This window comes from Manis javanica, chromosome 2 (assembly GCF_040802235.1).
Source record: "Manis javanica isolate MJ-LG chromosome 2, MJ_LKY, whole genome shotgun sequence".
In the NCBI taxonomy this organism is placed as follows: domain Eukaryota; kingdom Metazoa; phylum Chordata; class Mammalia; order Pholidota; family Manidae; genus Manis; species Manis javanica.
In genome coordinates, this window is record NC_133157.1 from 20751499 (window position 1) to 20775460 (window position 23962).

At 44.7% G+C, this 23962-nt stretch overlaps 1 protein-coding gene and 1 long non-coding RNA gene across 5 annotated transcripts in view; one reads left to right on the forward strand and one right to left on the reverse strand.

The window, feature by feature from the left end:
- Positions 1 to 1992, forward strand: part of SUSD1 (sushi domain containing 1) — a 163717-nt gene extending 161725 nt beyond the window's left edge. For all 3 annotated transcript variants that reach the window (XR_012126747.1, XR_012126776.1, XR_012126748.1), the window contains one exon: positions 997 to 1992. The gene's annotated coding sequence lies outside the window, so the exon portion shown is untranslated. The remainder of the gene's footprint in view (positions 1 to 996) is intronic.
- Positions 1 to 23962, reverse strand: part of LOC118974141 (uncharacterized) — a 31064-nt gene that overhangs the window by 2386 nt on the left and 4716 nt on the right. For both annotated transcript variants that reach the window (XR_012126779.1, XR_012126778.1), the window contains 3 exons: positions 23456 to 23559; positions 19968 to 22866; positions 1869 to 14199 (listed from right to left, as the gene is read on the reverse strand). This is a non-coding gene — a long non-coding RNA (uncharacterized lncRNA). The remainder of the gene's footprint in view (positions 1 to 1868; positions 14200 to 19967; positions 22867 to 23455; positions 23560 to 23962) is intronic.

Consider the following 23962-nt stretch of genomic DNA (forward strand, 5'->3'; position numbering starts at 1 on the left):
TTGTTCCTAACTAGCTGTGTGACTTTAGGCTATGTACTTAATCTCTCTGTGCCTGTTGCCCTAACTGTAAAATGGTGATGAAAATAACAATGCCTTCTCACTGGATTGATGTGAATATTAAATTACTAATGTATGTAGACAACATTAAACAGTGGCTACAGACACACACGCACTCACACACACACACACATGTTAATTGTTGCTCAGTGCAGTCAGCTGTAGTTACACCATTGCCCTTAGAGGGCACTCTCAGTCTCGGGGCATGATGGTTCCTGTACTAAGGGGCACAGGATCTCCCAGCTGAGGAACCCAGCGCTGAAAGAGCCGCTGCTCTCTCCCGCATTTCAGTAAGAAGAATCGTAATTCTTGGAGAATCAGCTAACCACAGCACAGGGAAAGGGCAGGGTGAGGCCAGGCCACAGAAAGACCCAGCAAGCCAGAGTGGTGATGTCAAGGGGAGCTGGAACCTGGGATAAATGGGGACCCTGGGGCCAACAAAGGTAGCCATTGAACCTTGGCTGTTGAGAGAGGAGTAGGCCTTTTTCTTTATCCCAGTCTCTCTGCTCCTTGGAGTCAGCCAGAGAACAAGAGGAAGGTCCTGTGGCTTCGGTGTGAGGAAAGAGAGAGAACCAGTGCCTGAATGCTGCGTGATGGAGCTTGGAAAGCCAGGAAGGGCCTGAACATCAGGTCCCTGGAGGGTAGAGTGGAGAACTGAAACTAGATTCAAAGCCAGGGTAAGACATTAGCACTCAAGCTGAGGAGGAAGGTCCCAGACGAGCAGGAGGGTACACTGTGCACTTGGCCGGCATCCTGCCCTGAGCAGGGCCAGAGCTCTCCGGGACCCTCTCCTCTGCAGGCCTCCTCCCTGTGTGCCCCGTGTGGAGAATGCCCGCAGCTGTCAATAGCCTCTGTCTAGGGGAAGCTATTCTACAGCCAAAGGAGGCCAGGAAAATGCTACCTCTCCCCTTGCCACCTCTTTTGCCCCACTCTTTGCAGAAATCTGACTGGTTCACACCTGATGACTCTGAGATGCTTAGTGGTTTCCACGGACAGTGGCTTCCGTCTCAATGGACTTCATGACTACACCTCCTGGATGGACTTGCCCCTCCCTGGCATCCACACACCCTGAAATTCCAGGGTTCTTGTAGCATCCTCTGTGTGTACGTGGGCATGTGGGTGGGAGGTGGTGAGATTTGAGTGAGCATCTAAATTGTGACTGAGATGGAATATTCTGCTCACCAAGTGCGTGATGGCCCTAAGCAAATCGATCTTATTTATAGAAACAAGGAAATGCACCTGAGTGTCATGCAGTAAAACATCAGCTATACTGATTTTCCAAAACTGCCTGTGTTCAGAAGACGACGCTTTATGGTCTCATTTGCAAGGCCCTGCTAGAAGGTTCCCTCTCTCCCTGGCTCCCCTGCCACCTCATTTTCATTGTTAGCATTATTCTTGTATTAGAGATATTTGCTTAAGAGGAAATCTTTGCCACCCATTCATTACTCAATGGGCACAGCAGACTGCCAGGAGCTGGGCTGAGGGCAGCCCCAAGTCCTCTGCTTCTTCTGGTTTTTTCTCTGTTTAATGAAATAGCTACACGGGAGGGTCTCCCATACATTTCCAACTTGGCTCAACCGCCACTCAAGGCCCATAGTGCCAGGGCTGCAGCCTACTTCCCGGGGCCCCTGCCCCTTCTGCTGCCCTGGAGTCTCCTGTGATCATGGACGCCGCTCCTCAGCCCTGCTGATCGGCAGAGAAGAGGCGCACACAGCTGGTCACTGCAGCCCACAGCCCGCCCTTGCCTCCCGGCCTCTCTCCTGCACACCAGGGAGTGGGACACGCTTCCCAAGTTTCCTCTTCATTTTTACCTGGATAAGGTACCCCCTTTTCAGGAAGTGGAATGGTGAGTTGCCCACTGGGAACTTCCTTCCGTTCGTCCTCACTCTGTCAGGCCAGAGGCCTCAACATCACTGGTGATCCCTGCGTGACTCCCACCTGCCACAGCAGCCCATCAGCAAGACGGCCGGTTCTATCTGCATGAGACATCTCAAACCACAGTGGACATGTTTTACTTTCGAAACCAGAAAAACTAACTGAGTGGGTGAGCATGCCCTGGGGCCGTGTGTTGGAAGTTTTTCTATGTAAAAAAGCAAGAGAACTTAGGAAGTGGAGGTTAAGGGTTTGAGGAGGTGGGAACAAAAGTTTAGGTGTCAAGATTGGAAAAGAGGATGAAAAAAGCTGAGTTTTAAAACTTATGTATTTTCTGTGCCTACCCTGCCACAAGAAAAGAGCTTCTGAGAATTGGCCTGTGGTGGTCTGAGTGTGTACATACATCCCAGTTTTAGATGAAAAAGATCTGCACAATTAAATCAGACTTGCTAAAGGCCCATAAGTGGTGTGTGTGTGGACACAAAGTTCTGCCAGGTGGGGTTCATCTCAGGTAATCTGGTGGTTTCCCTGGAGGCCAGGTGCACACGTTGTGCCCCACAGTGGCCACCGGGGCAGGAGATGAATGGATAGGGAGGGCTTGTCCTGGGCTCTGTAGCTCAAGGGTTGGTCTTCAGGACAGGGACCCTTTCAGTCATGACCCAGGGGTCTTTCCAGAGGAAGAAGGTGTGGACAGGGGACACGGGGAGGAGGAGAGGAGTCCATGGGCTCCACAGGACCACAAGCCCCTGGGAGCTGGTCAGAGGCTGGCTCATTTGAAGACCCAGTGAGAGGGGTTTTCTTTCTGATCTGAAGGCTGGGGGATTCTGAGGTGCCCTGGTATTGTAAGTGCCAGGTGCCAGATTCAAGTTGGGATGAACATGTTCCCCAGCTATAGGGAGACTAGATAGCTGTCTCAAGTTCCCCACAGATGGCGGGTTCCCATTCCTAGAGAGCGTTTACTAACAGTCGGACCCCATCGGAAGTCCTCACAGGGATTGGCTCCTTCCTCAGCCCCTGTGCTCATGAGGGGCTAGGGAGTGGTGGTAAGGATGTGGGGCTTTGCAGTCTCACTTCCTGGGCTTCAGTTTCCAGCTCTACCACTTAGTAGCTGGTGATGTTGGGCAAAATTACCTACCCTTTCTGAGTCTGTTTTTTCATTTGAAAGATGAGTGAAATATTATTGCTATGAACATCAGATGAGACAGGAAGATAAAGTGTTTGGTATAATGCCTGGTCAAACAAGATACATGGCAGTAAATTTTGGCTATGGTCATCACCTCCACAAGGAGGTTAGTATGGTGGAGCATCTGTGGCCCTGGATCCTGAGTAACATACAAGAGGGAAGAGTTCTGAGGTGGTGCCATGGGACACATGACAGCAAAGGACCTTCCCTGGTGCCCCCCAGTCATGGCTTCATCGTGGTGGAGGAGAACTGTGCCCCCAGCGAGTCAGGGATGCGGGAGGAGCAGCATCTCAGAGGCTTACAGCTGCCAGCCTGCCCACGTCCCAGCCTCAGGACACCCCGTGCCACCAGAAATGGGGAAGCACACATTTTCCAAAAAATCATAGTGAAAGTGCACCAACCTCAGGAAGCTGATAGAGGCTAGCTAAAATTAACATTTGCCCAAAGACAGAGACACACGCCAGAAGAAAGAGAAGTAGCAATTTTCTGTCCAGGGCAGGGCCTGATTCTTTCACATTGGCTCCCGCTGCCCAGAAGGGTTCCCGGCTCATCCTGGTGGGACAAGGGGCTGGAGGCGGCGGGAGGAGGGTGACCCACATCTGGGCTCGCCATGCTGCCATTACTGCGGGGGAGGGAAGCAGCTTCCACCATGTGGGGCTTGGTGAACTGGAGCTGCCTCAGCTGCCCACCTAGTGGAGAAAACAGGCGTGAGTGACCAGCAAGGCAGAGGAAAAGGGCCGTGCGCGCTGGCTGATGATGCTCGCGGCTTCAGACCATTGAGGCTAACCAGTTGCATGTATGAGTTTTCTTCCTTTTGCTAATCTCAGAGCAGGCCTATAAATGGGGTGGGGGCCTTGCCGAAGGTGGGTGGCACGTCAGGGTCAGGATCTGGGGAGCAAGTGGTCAGCAGTGGTGCCCCCAAGAGGAAACCCCCAGCAGGCTTCCCTCCTGCCCAGCCCTCAGTGGGGGCTCCCCAAGCTCCCCCTCATTCCTCTGCTGTGGCAGCTCCCGTCCCTCCTCCCTCCTGCCCTCCCAGCTCATCAGAGGCTTCCTCCCCTAGAACACCAGCATGCGCAGTCTTCCCTTTAATGATTTTATCACTTCCTATTGAAAGAGAAATAGGCAGTGTGACAAAACTTGTACAATGTTCACCACTCTGACCATTTACCCATATCTATCCATTCCTTCATACATTTGTCCATTCATTCATTCATTCATTCACTTATCCATTCAACAAGTATTTCGAGCACTCGCTGTGTACCAGGGAGTGGTGTAGGCACTGGAGGTAGCGCTGTGAACGTCAGACACAGACATGTCCTACCCTCATGGAGTTCCTGACTCCCCCAAGACCATCAAAGGAGCCTGGGGATTTGTGCCTCCTAATGTCCAGGTCCCGTGAAGGAGTCAACTGGGGACACTGCCTCTAAGAAGGCTGCGTTTTAAAATGACCAGAGGCAGAGCATTGAAAAGACTAAGAACAATAAATGCTGGCAAGGAATGCAGAGAAAGGGGAACCCTCCTACATTGCTGGTGGGCATGTAAGCTATTTCAACCATTGTGGAAAGCAATATGGAGGTTTCTCAACAAAGTTAAAATAGAAATACCATTTGACCCTGGAATCCCACTCCTTGGAATTTACCCAAAGAATACAATATCTCAGATCAAAAAAAACATATGCTTCCCTATGTTTATTGCAGCACTATTTACAATAGCCAAGATATGGAAGCAACCTAAGTCTGCATCAGTAGATGAATGGATAAAGAAGATGTAGTACATATACACCATGGAATACTATTCAGTAATAAGAAATAAACAAATCCTACCATTTGCAACAACATGGATGGAACTGGAGGATATTATGCTCAGTGAAATAAGCCAGGTGGAGACAGATAAGTGCCAAATGATTTCCCTCATTTGTGGAGTATAACAATGAAGTAAAACTGAAGGAACAAAACAGCAGCAGACTCACAGACTCCAAGAAGAGATTAGTGGTTACCAAAGGGGAGGGGTGGGGAGTTTGGGTGGGGAAGGAGGGACAAGTGGATTGAGGGGCATTATATTTAGTACACAGAGTGTGGTGAGTCACAGGGAAGATAGTGTAGCACAATGAAGGCAGATGGTGAATCTCTGGCATCTTGCTGCACTGATGGACAGTGACTGCAATGGGGTATTGGTGGGGCTGTGGCAATATGGGTAAATGTAGTAACCACATTGTTTTTTCATGTGAAACCTTCATAAGTGTGTATATCAATAATATCTTAATAAAAAAAAAGAGAAAACTAATGACTAAAAAAAAAAAATGACCAGAGGCAGGACTAGACACTGGTAGCTGGGCGGCCAAGGATCGACATGCTGGTCTGGTGGATGAGGGAAGCCGGAAGTCAGGGCCACAGGGGCCGTGCCATGAGTTAGGACTGAGTGGAGTGGGGCTGCAAACTGAGTCCAGGCATTTGGAAGAGGTCAGGGGCAGAGTGGAGGGGGATGGCTGCTGAAAGGCAGGGGCTCAGGAGTCTATCTGCTGGGAGCTGGCTGCATGGCAGGAAATCAGGGCTTTGGTGATGATCTCAACAGCAGCAGTAACACTATACCATCAAGTGCGTCTGGAGTCCTGCCGCATCTGCGCCAACCCATTTACACATGCAGTTGCACTGTAAAAGGTAAAGGGCTGGGAGGACATCAGCTCTTAAGCAAAGGGAAAACACCACACCTCCCCTTCCCAGACTCCAGCCAAAAGTTAAGACCAAGCTGAGTCCCTCACCCCCACCCTCCACTTCAAACTCTTCCTGGCGTCCGTGTCTACATTGGATGTAAGGAGGGACTGAAGGCAGATTAACAGAACCCTGACCCCAAGCAGACAATCAGCATCTCTGAGCAGCTGTATCTCTGCTAAGCCTTTGTACATCCCAGGAATGATCCTCTTCGGGCACTGCCTTTCAAAGAGACACAGAGTCAGTATTTCAGGGGCCAGGTAGGTCCTTCTCCAAGAAGACCTAGAGGAAGGAATGGGCCAAAGGCATGCATTCAGTCCCATTCAAATCCAGGCATCTGGAATTCTATTCAATAATATAAGAAACAAAATATATACATGCTACAACATGGATGAACCTCAAAAACATTATACTAAATGAAAGAAGGCAGACACAAAAGGTTACATATTATATAATTCCACTTATATGAAATGCCCAGAACTGGTAAATCCAGAGACAGAAAGATTAGTGACTGCCTGGGGCTGGTGGTAGGAATGGGGATTAACTGTAAATGGCTATCAGAGATCTTATCGGGGTGGTAGAAATGTACAAAACTGAATTGTGTTGATTACACAGCTCGGTAAAACTACTAAGGAATTTTGTGGTATCGAAATTTGTTTAAACACCCCCAGCCTTGGGGAAGACACACACACACACACACACACACACACCTTAGGGAAGCACCTTTTATATCACACACACACACACACACACACACACACACACACACACCTTGGGGAAGCACCTTTTATATAAGACCAAAGGGGACATTAGCTTGAACACAGATAGGATCTGTTTCCCAAGGCTGCTACTTTCTTGTCAGACCTGATTGGATCCTTGGACAGTTCATAGCCTCAAAGTCACAAAAGTGGCTTGGGATAAAAAAGTTGGAAGAAGGATGGTGAATTTGGTTGCACTGTATGTGACTGTAGGCAAGGCAAGACTTCCATGAAGAAAGCCAACCCAACCTCAGACCGACAGACAGGAACAGCCCCATCCACCAACATGACATTCTAGAGCCTCCCCTGGGCATGTAAACCCCCTGTTGGTGGTACTTTTAATCAGGACAAGGGCTGGGATTTTACTGTTTTCTCCACCATAGCTCAGTGAAGAAGGCAAAGGGGACTTAGGGAATAAAAAGTTAAATCTTTCCTTTGAAAAGAGAGAAATAAGAAACCCAAAGGGTGGTTGGTGGCAGTAGAGGAGGTAAGAAGAAAAAGATTTCTGGGTGATTTTAGCCTTCAGTCATTCACTGGCTAGGTGACTATGTCACATAAAACAAAAGCATCCCTTAACATCTCTAAGCCTCAGTTCACCCATGTGTAAAACAGCAGTAACGGAACCATCTCAGGACAACTGAGAGCATTAAATGAGACCATGTGTGTAGAGCCCTCAGAATGATATCTGATTGGTGCTTCATTTAGCTGATGTTTCTTGAACATTATGTGTTAAGCACCAAAGAGACATGGGCACATGCATAAACAAATAACATAATTTCATAGTGGTAAGTGCTCTGAAGAAAGTAAAACAGTAATGAACAGAGAATAACTGTGCAGGGGGTGGTGGGTGGGATGGGATGATTTTAGATAGCCAAGTCGGAAAAGAGAGGACCTTTCTGAGACAATGACATTAGAGCCAAAACCTAAATAATAAGTATACAGGATCTGGGAGGAACATCGCAGACAGAGAGGACAGCAAGCACAAAGGCCCAAAAATCTGAATTTGGCCAGAGTCAGGACTAGGGTGACAGAATGAAGTGCTCATTCTCAGCGTCCACCAAGTGCAGAATTAGATCCTGTCTTTATTTAAGATTTGAATATTTTGTTCATCATGGACTTTCTTATATGGACTTGGATATATTTTGAAGTATTGCATTAACATGTTATTTATTATGATCACTAAGTTTTTTAGCACCCATTAAATTTTGCACGGAGGGGAGTGCCTCACTTCCTTCCCCTTAGTCCTGGCCCCATGGGCCGTGGAAGTGGAATAAAACGGTGGCTGCTATTGATGTTGGTGTTACTGTTAGGGGTACTTTCTATGAAAGCTGGGATGGGATGGTGGGCAAGGCCTCTGATTCTGTGGCTCATGATTTGAGCATGAGGTCAGGGTTATTGCAAAAATAATGCCAAACATCTCTCAGGTTTCCTCTTTTCTTTTTCTTTTTTTTTTTGGAAAAATCAAGAGCCCAGATTATACTCAGATTAGGCTCAGACCCCCCAAGACTCCAAGTCCACCAGTTTCCCCTTTCCCTCCTCCTCTGGGGTGACATGTGTTAAGGGGATGCACCAGAGTCTCCCCCAAATCACTCCAGGTAGGGGGAGAACTCTGGGACTCCTCCAGCCAGTTCCTCACAGGCCCAGCGTGATGACAATGTCACCATTCTTCTCCAGCCCCCAGGTGACCTCCCTATTCCACAGAGCTCCTATGAGATTACACTAATGTAAACTGCAGAGTTCTGACAAAGCTTCATCTGCCGGCTCTTGGAAGGCCCCAAGCCTCTTCTGATACCATTGGAAGAAAACTCTTCTACCCTTCCTGTTGCCAAGCCCTGGGAGGAACAGCCTGGGGAGTTCACAAAAGTGTGGTGCCCACAGGTAGCTGTGCTTTGTCTGGTTTACAGAGCCTTCCGTTGGCGGGCAATCTAGGCCGCATCTTGTTTTGCCAGCTGCCTCATTTACTTTCCCTTCACAGGGATTGCTGAGAAGCAGCTTTCTTACTTGCTAATTTGCAGCAAATATCAGGGCTTCCTAGCAGCCTTTATGCAAATGGACCCCCAGTGGCCTGCTGAGGTATCTTCCCCTCCTTCCCTCCCTCCCTTTTCCTTCCTTCCTCTCCCTGTCATTTAACAGATACATTTTGGGGGAACCTACATGCATTTATTTGGGGAGACACAATGATAAATAAGACAGATGTGGCCTCTCTCCATCTGGTCAGGGAGACAGATGAAGCAATTACAAAACAGTTGTTATGATGAGACCCTAGATAGAGTCTCCCATTCTTTTCAAATATGGAAATGAAGCTCAGAGAAGGGAAAGGCAGTGTCCCCAGTTGCACAATCCCTGAGCTCTGGTCTTCTCACTTTCAGACTCAAGTTTTTTATGCTCCATTACCTTCCTAATAAAGATCTCACTTTGGAGCCCAGAAAATCTCTAAAGGGAAAGGAAGCGAAGGTGTGTGACATGAAACAGTGGGATTTCTTGGGCAGCCTTCTGCAGATGGCAGGGCAACTTCAGCCCTTCCCACACATCCGGCCGGGGCCAGCCCTCAGCCTTCAGCAGATGGCAGTGTGATGGAGCCCACCTACTTAAAACTGAAGGCCAGGGCAACTTCAGCCCTTTTCATACATCCAGCTGGCACCAGCCCTGGCTCGCTCTCCCTCCACTGCCCCTGACATGACCAGTCTGCAGGGGAGAGAATCCTAGACCTGGCTGGGACCTAAATGAGCCTCCTTCCTTTTTCTTTTCACACGTCCTGGGCCAACTCAACTTTTATGTGTCATGCTTAGTCTACACAGTGTCGGTTTTCTAGCCATTGCTCCAATTCCACGTGGAGACCAAAAGTCTACGAGGGGCACTGGAAGCAAGGAACATGTCCATATCGAGCAAACAAACAATCCCTTACCTCTTCAATCAAACCATTCCTGTTTGCAACTTGCCCTCACCTCCCAAGGGCAGCTGTCACAAGTTTCTAGAAAAGCTAGAAATGATATGTTTTGTCATTTCTGTCTCAATAACTTATTTCTGTGGGCTCAGTACAGCACTGGCCACAGGCCCCTTGGATACAACAAAGTTAAACAACTGATCCCCCTGCTTGCCCTTATCTTTAGTAGTCTAATCTTAAACTGTTCTCCTCCCCGCTCCCCAGCACTTGTCAAACAATGGGGCTTTGTGCACGAGCTCAGGCAGTTAGGCCTAGAAAAAGGCACTGGCTGGGAAAAGATAAAGGATATTCTTCTTCTGCACTCAGAAGATGAACATGCCTGCCAAGGGACAGAGGCCAAAAAATGTGCTCTCCAGAGGCAAGGTTGTTTCAAGTTTCCCAGAACCTTGCTGACCTACAATCATCTTTTTCCTTCCTTACATTTTTTAGTTCTAGGTGAAAGCTGAGAAAAGGTGGCTGGCTGCTAGGAAGACAAGAAGAGATCTGGAAATAGAGACACAACTTTTCAGCTGCGGAGCAGGTGCTGTCAGGTGGCCTGGTGATTTCTGGGCACTGCTCTTAACTGACTCAATTCTGTATTTCTAGTGATGCACAAATCTGACATGTAAACAGGACCACTTTGCTGGCTTTGAGGGACCAGCCAAACAGATGCAGGCGTCAGAGTTGGACCATGCCATACAACAGACTCTTCTTGTACTCACAGCAGGGCAACATGAAGATACCATTCTGTTATGACAGTTCAAACAATTCACATTCCCCAGGAAAATCTAAATGCAAAGTGTACTTGCCAACTAGGATGCCTTAAGGGGAAGAATTCAGGAACATTGAACCTCTTAATAAACAACTTGTGTGGAGAGTTTTGTCCCTAAGAAATGAACATTTAGCATATTGTTACAATATCCCAGAGAGCAGTGGTTATTAATCCTGACTGCACACGAGAATTATCTGGAAGCTTTGAAAAATGCTGATGTCTGAGCATCATTCCAGAGATGGTGACTTAAATGCTTGGGGCAGAGCCTCAGTAGTTTTAAAAGCTCCCCAGGTGAGTCTAACAGGCAGCCAGGGCTGAGAAGGGTGCTGTCCTAAGGGGACTCTAGCCACCTGATGTCCAGCTGGGTGGATACCCTAATTCAGAAAATAGAAAAGAAAAAGCAACATTAGTGGCACTAGATTCAAGCAGCTCACCCGTCCACTGCAGGTAGGGAGGCCAGCTAGGTAAGCCCAACCCACCAAGCCAGCCACAGCTCTGCACAGCTCCAGAAGGAATGGAGAAGTTTTGTTGACTTCTGCTTTGCTTTTCCCCCCAGAATAGCCAAGATTTTCCCCAAATGGATAGGTGGAATAGCCCATACTTTCCCCAATGATTCTACACCTTTATTATCTATTAATAGTCCAGTATAATTGAGACTTCTCTGAAGTCCCTATTCTAGTTTATTAATCTACCCATTTCTACCCATCAGTATCACATGGCTTTAATTACAGTGGAGTTATTATTCCTAATATTTAACAATTTTCCCTGATTATGAAAGTAAAACAATGAAATATTGTCCAGAAATAGCCATCATTAACAAAGTAACTAATACTTAGTAAACAGTAGCTCTCAGTCAACCACCCTTCCACGTAGCAACTGGTTTCATCTGCACAGATCTATGAGTTAGGTATGATTTATTAGCCCCATTTTACAGCAAAGGAAACTGAGGCATAGATTAAGTATCTTGCCTGAGGTTACCCAGTTTGTATATGGTAGAACTGGAATCCAAAACATGCAATATGACTTCAAAGCTCTTCCCAGGCTACCTATGCCTCCCAAATTATTCTTTCTCTCTCCTTCTGTCTCTATTTCTCTATCTATATAGCATTGTATTATTTATATATATATGTGCAATGTTTATTGTATTTTTAAAGGAGATATTTTGCATACTGTATTATTTATATATATATGTGCAATGTTTATTGTATTTTTAAAGGAGATATTTTGCATACTATGTCTGGGGATCAATTCCTCCCACTCTTGGGCACTTTCAAAAGGAGTATATAGAGAGCTGCCCACAATCTTGTTGGTGAGACGCGGGTTGGCGGTCACGTGCCTAAGCCTTAGAGTGAGACTAATGGGATGCAAGTACCTGCTCCATCACGTCTTAGCTCTGTGACCTTGGGAAAATTAATTAACCCTCCCTATGTCAGATTCCTCATTTAAAAAATAGAAATAATGGTGATAATATAATATTATTATGATATTTAGCTTAAGTGCTCACTTATAGCACATTTATAACTTGGGTAACCTTGGGCAAGATATTTACTTTTTCCATGCCTCAGTTTCCTTTTCTGTAAAGTGAGACAGGGACCATGGGCTTAGACAGAGTAGGGTGAGGGCCTCCGGAAAAAACAAAGCAAGAAAATCCATTGTGAGATTTGCTTTGGCCTGCTGGGGGGCCCAGCTTATTTTTCTGACTTTCCCCAGGTACTGCTTTTCCTCCTCCAGCCCTAATCAAGTGATGTGCAACCTGGGAAATTTAAGCAAGTTCCAAACAACATAGTAAAAACAAGAAGGATTCCATCTTGAAAATAAGATTGCATTTTAAAACCCAATTAGTTAAAAAGTAAGTTTCTTAACATACTCTTTAACAAACAGATAATAACTCAGCCCACCTTGGGAGCAAAGCAGGCAGTCTTGATTGATATGTTCCCAGACCAGGAAGCTGTTATCCTGGGAGGAAATCAGAGCAGTAAATTTCTTGTAAATAACCCAGAAGACTAATAAGAAACTTAAATATTTTCGGACCACTTAGCAGGTGTGCATCCCTAGCCCTTTGTCTCTCAACCACCTATAAAACCCCTTGACAACACACTACCCAGGGAGTCTCTTGTCCCCTCCTGGTGTGAGCCAGGAGCCCTGTCCTCTTGTTCTATTTCTAAATAAAAGCCTCTGCCTTGCTCTCTTACCTTGAGTGTTTGCGAAGTTCATTCTTTGACTCCGCTAACAAGAATCCCGGCATCAAGGGGGGATAATAATGGCACCTAGCTCATAGAATTGCTGTAAAAATTAAGTGAGTTGCTACATGGGAGAATGTTTGGCACAGAGTAGGTGTTAATTACTAAATATTAGTTCTACAAGTCAAAGGAGATGAATCCTGGGTTAGCCAGGGTCTTTCTTAAAAAAGAAAAAAGATAGATATTTGATGTTTATATTAGAGTCTTACTCTTATTGAGTCAAATGTCCCAGATTTTCATCTCTTCCATTAAAATTTTTCAACTTCCAGACTAGCTTTATTTTTCTGATTCTATAAATACCCTTCATCATTACTAATTTTATGAATTTGTACTATTTCTCTATTTCTTAACTCTCCTACTTCTGAGAATCATTGCTACATAGTCAGCCTCTTCCTTCAAATGTGCTGAGGAAGAAAATACATTGATAAGTCCTGGTTTAAAAATGTCCAATCCTGTATTTACCAAATCTTCTATACTGCTACGTAATTCCTTAAATCTGTGTGATCTAATGGTTTCTGAGAAGGAAGTCTTAAAACTTCCAAAAACAGTTGTTTTTATCTGTGTTTCTCTCAGTGTGGCTTTATATATTTGAAGGTTAAATAGTTAGATGCATATATGTTCATAATTGTTATGTCTGTGGGATCTACTAGTACAATTACATGACATCATAATTTTTTCTCTTAGTCTGTTTTTTTTTGGAGGGGGAGGGATAAAGAATTTAAAGTCTATGTTGCGTAAAGTTAAACTGCTACTCTAGCTTTCTTTTGGCTCTTATTATGTGATGTGTTTCTCCTTGTCACCTTATTTTCAGTCTCTTCAAACCTTTTAAAATTATCCATCTCTTCTCCCCCACACAAGTCAAGTATCTTGGCACAATTTCACGTTGCTGTGGCCCAGCCTTCTCGGCCAGCATTTCAGTAGCCTCTAGTGTTAGCTATGTGCTGTCACAGATGTGCTTTGTGTTTGCTTAATTTTTTGTCATTATTTATTTAGGCAGCAATAACGTTAAAGTTACTCGCATTATTTCTCATATGGCATTGTTTCTTCCTCATAACGTCTATTTTTTTTTCACATGCTATTTCCTCCCCTGTATTTCTGAGGACATCTGTAATTTGGTATTTATTTTGCTGGTCCTTTAACTATGCTTCCTCTGATTCTGGCTCTTCAGTTTGTCATTTTTATTTTATAGTGTTTTCACTCCTCAGATGCCTCATCATTTTGTGTGGTTGTGAGCTCATATTCCCCTGTGTCCGATGGCCACCCCGGCTGACCATGCACCTGCAGAGAGAGATGAAAGCCTGAACAGTCTTCTTCTCTGGATGAGTGGGATGGAGGCAGGGGTGCTCTGGTAGGCTCAACCGTTCCGCATAAGCTCTCCCCAGGACCTCCCACTCCTTAGGCAATGAATAAACCAGTTATCAGGGCACAGGTCTTGCGCAAGTGGTGTCCTAGGTCGTAATTTCCTAGTCACAGATCAGGGCAAGCAAGGTAATGATCAGAGGCCAAACACCCACCTGCACCTGTCATTATCAGAAGATGCCTGGAAGAGAGAAGAGTCCTCTGCAGTCAGTCTTCTGCGGCATTGCCATCATCCTGCCGCTCACCCAGGGAGGACGGTGTTGCGAGGAGGAACCGGCAAGGGGAGAGTGTGCTCCTTCAGTCCTCCCCTCACCGTAGCTGCTGATGCTGTAGTGGGGGGCAGCATAGTACAGTCAAGAGCCTTGGCTCTGGAGCCAGGCTGCTGAGGTTTAGATCCTGGCTCAGCCCTTACTAGCTCTGTGGCCTTAGTCAGAGTACTTACTGCCACCCTGCCTCAGTTTGCTCATCTGTAAAATGGGGGTAATTCTAACCCCATAGAATACTTTAAGAGATTAAGTGAGCTAGTATAGACAAAACTTAGAAGAGTGCCTGGCAAACAATTTGTATTATTTTATTGCTATTAAGTTTTCAAAGCCCACTTCCCTCCCTCACCAAGACGCAACCACTTTTTGTCTCTTCAGAGTTTTCTCACAGTTTTATGTTAGGTTTCAGAATTCATCAACGTCTCTCACATTTCTGTGCATCTTCAGGGGCGAGGCTAGCAGCCTTTGCTAAGTAAGTTTGTTATCTTGATCAGAATCTGAATAGTAATTATCCATTAATAACCTTCTGAAAGATGGGAACATTATATATGTATCCCACCTCCCTGCATACCGAGACTTTGTTTGGCTGGCCCAGGTTCTTGTTTATTATCATAAAGTAAAATGATTATCTTTGTTATTATGCTTAGCTACATTTTACAGATTAAGAAAAACCTTAATCAGATTTAATTTGTTCTGATTAAAAATGGATGTGTGTGTGTGTGAACCATTAGAAGAACTGATAGAGTCTTTGAAGTTTTGTTTATTTCTTCTCTCTTCCCACTAGTTTCTAGGAGGTAAACTGAGCAATATGGAGATTCACTTCCCCAAAGATATGAAAGATATGAATGATGCCAGTTCTCTCAAAAAGAAAACACAGATAGAGTCAATGAAGTTTTAGATAACTCCAAGACGTCATCACTCTCTCATGAGCAAGATTAAGTGTAAAGTCTCCATTTTATAATTTGTGGAAATCAACGATTTTCCTCAAATTTTTGTAAGTGTTTGGGGAACCTACCTGCTCATGGTCACTTCTGCTCTGAGATCATATTCCACCCACTTCTGCTCTGAGATCATATGACTACACATGAGCACAGCTACTTTTCCTGTCTTCTCTGGCCTCCCTACACACATGCTCCTCATTTGAAGAGCAGACGGTGAGAACTTGGAGAGATGGAGGCATTTATGTCAAAGAAATACTAGCAACTCAACTTTGAATATTAGATACCCTCTTAAAAGTCCAATAAGCTCTCTCAGCACTGGGGATTTTACTAACTCACTAGCCTCTACCTTTCCCGTCTTCCGATCGGGTTTCTTTCTCCTTCTCTTAGGAGTTTAAAATAGTTCCTTTGTTCTCATACAATAGCGTTCCCTCTTTACACTTCATGACTAGGCCTTACAACCTGAGAACCAACTTTACATACCCAAATGGCCCATGAAATATTTTGTAAAAACAAATAGTTCACATTCTCTAAGACAAAATATGGGGCCACTTGTGGAGATCATTTTTAAAATCTATGTCAGACCTTCCTTCTCTGCTACATTAAAATGAAGGTTTGATAACTTTCAGACAAATTATAATTCTTGAGTCACAGCATGGATCCTTCACCCTGCTCTAGACAAGGAGAAGCAGTCTGGGTTTTCTTGTTTGGAGAATATCCATTGTGCTCAAATCAGGTCGGCATTCCGACTAGATATTGGGTCTAAGTGGGAGGAAAGGGCCGTGGGAGCTTCTATATAACTTAGACACCTTTCAATTTCCTGTTATTATAAAGCTGACATTATATATATACTATGTACAATGATATGATGCAATATATTTGTGAATATACATTATGGTTCTGGAAATAGATATAACTAGAAGAGCTCTGTTAGTGAGACTGAAAGGAAAGCCTTAGAAAAGGTCTATGTCTCTACATTTCTCAGTATATTCCATGCACTACATGTATAAACTCTATTCAGCAGATTATGAAGGTAGGAAAGATGTGGATAATTTAAAAAATTACATTGGAAAATGAGCTAGGCACTTGGAAAAAAAATTTGAGTCACTTAGTAGAAGAATCTACAGATGAATATTTATATAATCTTGAAGTAAGGAAATCCTTCCTAATTATGCCATTAAAGACACTAAAATAGATTTGACAGCCTCAGCAAAACAATGCTCAAGGGGCCTTAAGGAGCCTGTAAGGGAACAAGCCTCACAGGGATGGGAAGAATCTAAGGGCCAAAGGCGTGCCTGCAGGACCTGATGGACCCTGTCAAGGTCACATTCCGGAGGAAGAGAATGGAGACAAAATTTACAAATGGTAATGGCTCAAGACACTTGCACCATTAAGAGCGGAACAGAAGACTTGGATTAAACATCCTGGAAGCAGCAGGGGTTTTCAGCTAACACATGCCTTGCACTTCTTACAGAAAAGAAAGGGCATGTGACCTCTGTGCAAAAGAGATAAAAGAGTAGTAAATCAATGGAATGAGATAAAACACGGAAGCTAGACGAACTAAGAAAAGAAAGCAAGGACAGAAGAGCATTTTAGCATGACTACACATCATAGAAATAGCAAACAGCATAATTTATGCAGTAAACAAAATTAATGTGTGATGTGAAGAGCAAGCGTAAAAATCACATAAATTTCAGACGAAAACACACAAAAAAAGGAAATTGGAAGAAAAAGGAAGCGAGGCTGGAAGAGCCAACAATGTGCTTTTTTGACCGATGATCCTGGACCCGAGGTTATTCCCACCCGCCTTCTCCTTTGCTCAGTGAAAATGAAAAGGCTAAATACTCGGTATCTCAGCCTCCTCAGGAAGATAGGTGTCTTCTGGCTTGAAAACATACTGAAACTACTAAAATTTAAGTGAGAAGAGCAAGTTGCAGAACTTTGCAGAAAAAAAATGTGTGTGTATTACGGACTGAATTCCACCACCACCCTCAATTCATATGTTAAATCCCTAATTCCCAATATTTCAGGATGTGACCTCATTTGGAGATAAGGTCTTTAAAGAGGTAACTAAGGTTAAAGGAGGTCATTGGAATGGGCCTTTGTATGCCTAGTGTCTTCATAAGAAAAGGAAATTAAGGCATAGACATGCACAGGGGAGGTCACCGTGTGAAGACACAGGGAGAAGATGGCCATCTGCAATCCGAGGAGGGGGCCTCCGAGGAAACAACCCTGCTGACAGCTTGATCTCAGACTTCTGGCCTCCAGAAGTATGAGGCAATTAATTTCTGTTGTTTAAGTCACCTGGTTTCTGGTACTGTTATGGCAGCCCTAAGAAACTCATATGGTGTATGAGCAACAAAATAAAACTGGAAAAAACTATCAAATTCCTGCTGAGGTTATTTCTGAAGGAATGGTTCTATAAAGGACTTTTAATGGTGTACGTTATTACATACATTTTCATTTGAACATATTACATTAAGCACAATTTCTTTCTTAAGGGAAATAAGGACTTTTCAAAAGTCCTTTAGGTGGGATAAAAGAAAGAAAAAAAGCTAAAATGCATAGTAGCTGACATATCTCTGTGTGACCACAAATCTTCCTCTGAGCCGCCAATAATACAACTCATACATCTTGCTGGTTACACAATTTGCTGTGTCCATGAGAGAAAGGCCCCCATCAATGGTTAAGATGGACCAACACAGTGCTGGTAGAGGTATCAGTTTCCCACGGTCCTTACATGGGCGGCATTGCAAGCATTCTTGCAATGCAAACGATGGCTGCTCAACAACGGCTGTCTTCCTTCCAGTCTTCAGTATCAGAGAAAGTGCAAGCCAAGGCAGTTTTATGGGGTCAAGATCAAATTGTACTCTCCAATTTGTCACGTATCTCACCTGGCCTGCCTCATTTGTTTACACACCTGTCTGTTCTCTGTGGATATTTAAATTTGAGAACTATCAGCGGTTTGATGACAACCTATATGACTTAGTTAAGTTACTGCACACCAAACTTTCTTTTTTTTAATTTAGCAGTTACTATACATATATATACATATGTATATGACTTGACTGCTTACTCACCAAACTTTCAAGAATCCCATTGACTGTTTTCTGACTTTACCACCCTCCAGGCCTGGCCCCACCTACGTTTCTAGTCTTATCTCTTGCTCTTCCACCCACCAGGCTGGGCTTCATCCTGGCTGAACTTCATTCTTCTCCATGGATACACCCAACTTTATCACATCTCTGAGCCTTTTGCTTGCACGTCGCCTCCTCTGCCTGAATGCCACCTACCCCGTTCTTTACCTCTCTAAATCGTTCATACTTTTCAAGGTCTAGCTTAGAAGTCCCTTCCTGAGGCCTCCCTTCAAACTGGAGGATACCTCTTGGCCACTTCTGAGCTCCCATTGTATCCTGTCAATTCTTAAAGCATGTACCACCTCCTACCACACTAGAGCATAGTTATCTAGGGAATTTCCCAACTTGACTGAGAACTATTAGGCAGAATTCATGTCACATGCAGCACCTTTGATTTCCCATAGCACCTAGAACATATTAATGAGTAATGTACATGAATACAGAGCATGAGTAATAAACAGAGTGAGCACAGTTCTGGAGATTCTGAGGCATGAACCGTAAGAATGGACCCCAGATATGCAAGAGAACAGAGCTACTCAAGGGAACATTTATGGTGGTGTGGAAGTCAATTACCTTAAGCTAGAGACTCAATGGAGGGCATGTAGGTAAGGATAAGAAGGGAGAAAGAAATAGGTCCTTGAGCTGTGGGAGAGAACTGCAGATTGCCCACCCAGCTGAAGGGAAGGAAGGGCAAGATAGGGCAGCACATAAACTCCCCACCTTCCCCTGAAATCCCCAAGCATGGAAGACCCAAGCACGTTGCAAAGTCCTTGCTTTGCTTTGCAGATGGCTTCACGGTGGTGGGAAGAGGGAGCAGCTAGAGAAGCAGGGTGGAGAAGCCATACTGATCACAAAGTGATGCTGAATTTGTAAGAACTCAAGACCATGCTCTAATGGGGTAATTTCCTCAGGGGACTGGGAAGCAAAAATGCACTTTTACAGTAACTAGGTAGGGTTTTTTTTTCCTCTGAAAGAAATAACTCTCATTTTGAACCAGAAAATGCAGTGGGTCTTGGGATCAGGATGAGGTGAGACAGGAGTCTCAGGAGCTGGGACACTGAGATTGCAGGGAACGGTAGTTCCAGGTAGAATCGGTGGCCATGTGTGCAAACTCGCCTGGATGTAGCACTCCAACACTGTGAAGGTACCTTGAGAAAGAGGCTATGTGTGCATGTGGCACTTAAAGGTAGAGCTCTGGAGCCAGAGCCCCCACAATGGATGTGACCACAGCTGAGCATAACCCCTAGAGGGGAAGCCTTATCTTCCCCTCTGCCTCTGGAGAAAATACTGTCAGGCTATGGTGACAGAACATGTCTTGAGAGCCCAAGTCCTTTCTTCAGTGATCAAGGTCCTCTGGATTTCCAGAGCAGCATATTTCGGTGAAAGTGATGTCGAGGTCACTATGATGTTTTTGGTAATGGATTAGAAGAGCCCAGAGCTGCTGACCTACCAAGTACGGTTCTTCCCTGACTCATGATGGGGCGACATACTGAGAGACCCATGGTAAGTCAAAGATACTGTTAAGTCAAAATGCGTTTCATACACTTAACCTACCGAACATCATACCTTAGCCTAACCCACCTTAAATATGCTCAGACACTTACATTAGCTACTGTTGCACAATTCATCTAACGCAAAGCCTATTGTATAATTAACATTGAATATCTCATATAACATATTGAATACCACTGAAAGTGAAGAACAGAACGATGGTCTGGGTACAGAACGATTGTACGTGTGTCAGTGTGGTTGCTTACCTGGTGCGGTGTGTCTGACCGGAAGCTACAGCTTGATACCCCTGTCCAGCATCACGGGACAGAATGGTACCACAGATCGTAGCCTGGGAAAAGGTCCAAATTTGAAATTTGAAGTATGGTCTTGACTGGATGTATATCACTTTTGTGCCATCGTTGCTGAAAAATCAGAAGTCGAGTCATCCTAAGTTGGGTACCATCTCTATTGGACTTTGCAGACTCTACAGTGGACGATGGCAAAGGAGAGGAGACTCAGAATGGGTTAATGGATGAGTTTTCTCCTGTTGCTATAATGGATTTACTATGATGTTGGTAGCTGAAAACACAAAGTTACTCACTTACAATTCTGGAGGTCAGAAGTCCTAAATGAGACTCACTGGACTAGAATCAAAGTGTCAGCAGAGCTGTTGTCTTTCTGGAGGCCCTAGAAGAGAATCCATTTCCTTGCCTTGCCAGTTTCTAGGGGCCACCTGTATTCCTAGGCTCATAGACCCTTCTTCCATCCTCAAAGCCAGTGACATAGCATCTTTAAACCTCTTCTGCCTCTCTCTTCCACATTTAAAAGAGCTTTGTAATTACATTGGGTTTATCTGGATAATCTAGTGTAAAGTCCTCATTTTAAAATCTGCTATTTAACAAGCTTAATTCCATGTGCAACCTTAATTCCTCCTTGCCATATAATATTACTTATTTACATGTAACATAACATAGCCCCCGTACTCCAGGGATTAGGATGTGCACATCTGGGGGGCCTTATTCTGCCTATAGCAGTTAGCATAGAAAGACTGTCTGCCCTAGAAACATGGAGAAGGATTCTTATCCTTGTTTTCCTTCTGTCATTCTCATTGGGCAGAAAGATATTTTAATCCAAAAAAGAAGAATCAACACTGGTTATAATCAAAGCTCAAGGAAGGTGAAGAGGCATCTATACTGGAATAGAATTCACTGCAAGATACTGAGGATTGAGGAATGAGATTCCCACATTGCTCAGGGATAGTCTTGAGCTATGCGGTGTGTCTGCACAAAATCAAGGCCCCCTCCGGCATGTGGGTCAGGGGACGCTGCTACACACAGCAGGGGCCCCTGGGCATTGTCTCTCAGCGCAGTGTCAGCAGGACCCTCAGAACTCCCCAAGGGGATTGTTCCTTGCCTTAGATGGATTCAAAACAGAGGCTGGATGACCGCATGTCTTAGAGGTGCAGTAGGTGATTCTAGCAATGGACAGGCAGAAGGAGCATTTTATTTAACATTTTTTTCCCATCCTGAGACACTCTGTTTCCAGAGATGGGAAGTACCATTATGTGGCTTCTACTTGTGCTCAACATTGTGTTCGGTCCTTTTTATACCCAATTTAATTCAACCTTCAAAACTACCCTATCAAAGTAATATTATTATCCTTTATTTTCAGAGGACGAAATTGAAACTCAGAGGTTAATTGTCCATTGTCATCCACCTATTAAGTAGCTTAGCCAGAATTTAAACGTGGGAGTCTATGGCTCTCTGATTCTTCTGGGACCACAGGGGATGGAATGGAAAGCTAACCACCCCCCAAGTCCAGGGTGATCAGACAGCACGGTGACCAGTGTCCATATCAATACAGTCAAGGCACTTGTGGGAGGAAGCTCGCCTGAGAGAATACGGAACCATAGCTGTGGGCACTATTGACTGGCCACTGCTCATGGCCATGTCTTATGGGTAAGATTGCAAACCTTGCGAGAGCCGGCTCTGGTGGACCAGAGCCTCACTTCGCTCCTTCCCTTGTGCTGTCATCATAAATTCACAATGTCCTGAAGAAAAGGAAGATGCTCACAGAAACACGGTCCCTGACCGAATAGCCCTCTCTGAATTAAAGGATGTGACTCAGGAGTATGTTTATCTTGCCTCTTCACCTACAACACCGAAAGTCAGGTCTCGATGGTGACTCTGTGGGCTCATGATCAGCCCCCAGATTGCTTGCATGGAGCCACTGACAGACTGCAGCAAGTTCCAAGCAGCTGACAACCTAGGAGGCATGATCTTTGACTCATCCATCCATTACGCAACTAATAGGCACTCTGGAGCTTGGGTGTTCGCCGTGTGTCACCACACACCAGAGCCACACCTCTGCATTGCTGGAATAGCTTGCCTGGCTGGCTCCTGAAGCACTGGAAGATGTTTGTTGACTTGGAAGAATCAGTGCCGTTTCCATTACATAATGAGCTATACCAAGACTGATATTCTTACTTGCCTGTAATTCCTCAGTGTGAGAATTTGGTTGTGGCCTGGTATGTTCTGGGCAATTATTATGAATTTTTCTGGAACCACACCTGTTGACATGACTTGTGCTCACACCTAGGATTAAAGTCTACTTATTATCAGAGGACAAATATCTATCCTTACAATGAACACAGCTACAAGTGCAGTCAGAGACTCAAATCTCATTCTCTTAGGATTGCCAAGGCACAACTAATTTTTGGCTTTGCTGTTTTCCTGTCTGAATTATTCTCTTCCTCCCCCAGACCCCTGCCCAGTCTTTCCATATTAGTAAATTTACCACAGAATCATAAAAATTGACACTGCAGATAAGGAGATACATACAGCACAGGAAGTCTCATCTACATAAACTACATAAAACAGCAAGTGACATGGTCTTTCCGCCCAATTACCGTGTCCCTTTAAATGAAGAGCTGTTGTATATGAGGTAGGAACCTTGGGAAAGAAATTGGTAAAAGACAGTGAGTATCTTTATTTTTCTAGGAGACTCTAATATCGCCTTGGAATTCACCAGACTCAGAACTCTATGAATATGGCAAAATGAAGTGTTGAGAATAACTGAAGGATGCTGTAGAACACATGGAGTTATAGCCTGTGGCGGGTTCTGACTCTCAGCTCCAGCTCCTCTTCAGATGTTTCGGTAATGACCCTGAAGCAGAGGGGCAAGTTGGGTCTCATTCTCTGTAGGCAGCCCATGTCTCTACATCTCACACAGTGTGCCCTGTGCTGGGAGGTCTACCTCTTTCTACAGGATGCAATTGTCCCTTTCTGCACACACAGTCTAGGAAGAGCTGAGTGAGGCTGGCGCTCTAAATTTCAAACCCAGGGGCTCTGAATATGCATTCTGCTGGACCCTTCTCTTCTAGTGGCTGTTTTCATTAGAGATTGTCGTGACAAAAAAGAATTAAGGTTCTCTGGCTAGAGGAGTTCCTTCCTGCTAGAGCTCAGAATGGAAAATAACTTCTCCATTTGCACGGTGCTCTGGCATTTCCTGTACAATAGTTCTAAACGTCTCTATGGCAGTAGTTACTTGAGATGCTGCTCTTTAATCATTTTTTGCCCCATATCTCCAGTTACAGGGCCACAACCCTCTCATTCTCTGTCACTTTTCAGAAAGGCAGAATAGTTGGTGAATAGTTTGAGTTCTTCAGATCGAATCAGTAAGGGATATAGCGAGGTGCTATGTCATTCTGTTGGAAAAACGAGAGAAAGGTTTGATGGAGGCAGATGTCACCTACCTGTATCCGTTCCCAGTACAGACTAGCTGTTAGTTACAACACTGGTCCTCCCCTATCACAGGCTGCAGGGGATTCTAAACTGCTTCTTCCTCATCAGAGCCATCCTTAAGGAAAGAGATTTCAATGAAAGTTTGCTACGTGTATGAGTGTGTCTGTGCAATAAATTCCTAGAAAGTGAACTGTTAGGTCAAAAGACGTGATTTGTAATTTTCACACTGAAACTTATACCAACTTAAACTTCCACCAGCAACTTACGAGGGTTCTTGTTTTCCTGTAACTTTGTAAATAAAATGGACTTTCAAGCATTGCCTATTTATAGATAAGAAAAAAAATACAGTTTGCACCTAACTGAAAAAAAAAACATGCTTTTGTCACCAAGATTGTCTAGGAAAAGGAGACTTGGATTCTGCAGATTCTTCCTTGGGGTTACCATGTCACCCCAGGGGCCTGTGGAGAGAAGGGGAGAGAAGAGAGGCAGGAGCAGAAAAGGGGAGAAGAGGGTGGGAA